Source organism: Tigriopus californicus, chromosome 9, assembly GCF_007210705.1.
Source record: "Tigriopus californicus strain San Diego chromosome 9, Tcal_SD_v2.1, whole genome shotgun sequence".
Classification (NCBI taxonomy): domain Eukaryota; kingdom Metazoa; phylum Arthropoda; class Copepoda; order Harpacticoida; family Harpacticidae; genus Tigriopus; species Tigriopus californicus.
This window is the reverse complement of record NC_081448.1, coordinates 6,247,686-6,249,957: the sequence shown is the minus strand read 5'-3', so window position 1 is coordinate 6,249,957 and position 2,272 is coordinate 6,247,686.

Below are 2,272 nucleotides of genomic sequence, written 5' to 3'. Positions count from 1 at the left end.
TCACGCTTTTTCCTTTAGTTTTTTATATTAAACCTCCGAAGGAAATGCAAATTGTTTGAACAGAAAAGCACAGATTTGTAGGAAAAATGCAGTGCATGTCTCCCAAAATGATTACCATCTTCAGATTCGGCATCTTGGGTTGGTTCTTATAAGTAAAATAAAAAAATTGGCTTGAATGAAAATGGTGCTGATATCAGGATTGTTACAACAACCAGAGTTCTTTTAACGAGATTTCATTCTATTACAATGACATTTTTTCGTTTAGCCGTTCAAATTGTACACTCAAGCCGCCTCAAAATGGCGTATTATCTGACAATTAAAATTACCACCTTTACCCAGAACCAGACAAACCACGCAATGGAAAGGAAAAATCCAACCCGGATGACTTCTTGACTTTGAGGTATGTAATGATAAGATACATCTTATCTCGAGTTCCGCGGATGATTTCCGTTTCATTTCTGACCGGCTTTCCCTTTTGTAGGAGGACCTTTGAACTCTCTTTGTTCCATGTCATCCATCCTCTTTGTTGGACTGGGTCTTTGAAATTCCCTTTGATTCTCTTTCCCCTTTGACTTTCATTCTGATGGTTCTCGCCAGGAATTTCGATCTTTGTTGTCACATCACATAAGTCCTCATATTGCAAACTACTACCCAGAACTCAACCCCATTCATTCATTTCGTCGATTGAAGCGCTTTTTATCTGTGATACGAAAGGCGTGCCTACGTTATCGTGCCTTCATATCATATTAAAAAAAGTTACAAGTTGTGAGGCTACCCTCCGAGTCGGCCTTTTTATTCCATATGTTAGGCCTGACTAGTCATATTTTGCATCAGAGCTCCACAAAAAGGGCACAAATCATGGTCTTAAAGCGGAACTACAAATTTGGATCGCATCACAATCAGAAGGTATAAGATCTGAAAGGTTTCAACGTTGCACTGAAGTTGTAATTGGGAAAATTCGAACCGTGTACATGGGCGTATCCCCTTTCATTTACAGTTCCCTTGAGTTACACGAGCTAGGTTTCGATCTTTGCAGGCAGACAGGCACAGTCGCATTGCTATGATGCGGATAGGATGTCAACTTTTCTCGTTAAAACAAATGTTTCTGCATACAAAACGGATTTTCATCTCAAATCCAACCGAGTTATCCTGAAACCATGCGGCAGGAATGCCAAAAGAGTCAGCCGGTTGGAAAATGGAACAAACAAAACCAGAGCACGCCTTTCCCACCTTATGAATGTGCCACGGTGCACGTATGTACGTACATTCGCATTTCCAGATTTCCAGATAGAGCCTTCGTTCCATTCTCGACAGTCAGAGTCTGAAACTTTCCGAATGATTTGCAACCCCCCCTCCCGTACATTTCACATTTGGGAAATAATTATCTTTCCGAGTGGGAAACAGAGGAGTCCATCTTTCCGTTCTTTCTCTGGCCCATCTTTCCTTTTCCCCCCCATTGCTTGGCTAATTGGAACCCCTTGAACCCTCTCAAGATCCATTTCAAGTTGTTGAATGGCATTAGTTACTTCCGTTAACTCACCATTGATCACTCGGAATGGTTTTTTTCCTTCTCTGGAACTCCGACAAATTCCCTGACAAGGACGTCGATATTTTGCCGGGTTTTAGCTCAAAGATGTTTCCTCGTTGTAAGCTTTTAAGGAGGAACGAAGAAAGAAATACTATAAGATGCAAAAGGAAAATGGGATTACCTCTGGTAGAAGTTGAACAAAATGGAACACATTGTCGTTTTTTTCAGCCTTGCTCAGTCTCATTTAAGAGCTTCTTTTGCTTGTGCAATTGTGTGAGTTGAAAGAACAGCTTGCTATAGTGAGAGGACTCGAGTTCAGTGGTTGATGTCTCTTTGTGGCGGAGGATTTGCTCAGGAAAAGAAAAGGTCTGAGAGGACTTCTATTGAATCCAATTTAAGAAAAGAGAGCTACTTTTAAGATAAGAAATGGGGCTATTAAAAGGACAGTGGAGAACGCATCTTCAACTCAGCTCGATTCAGCGTGTTTGCGCTTTGAGTAGAGATTTTCATGGGAATTCCAACGAGGAGGTCCAAAGAACCAGGGCAGTCGTAGAGTTTTCAGGTTGCCACAGACAAGTCGAATGTGTGGTTGGTGATAGTATGTATCCATTTTGTTGGATCCTCATGTCTCTGATCTTGTTGCTAGTGGTACATTTGGATCGATTGCTTTTTCCCCGCTTAATCCTTTCCTAAGTAAATCTCACTCGGCGAATGGATCAAGGCCCAGAGCTGAGTTCCGGTTGG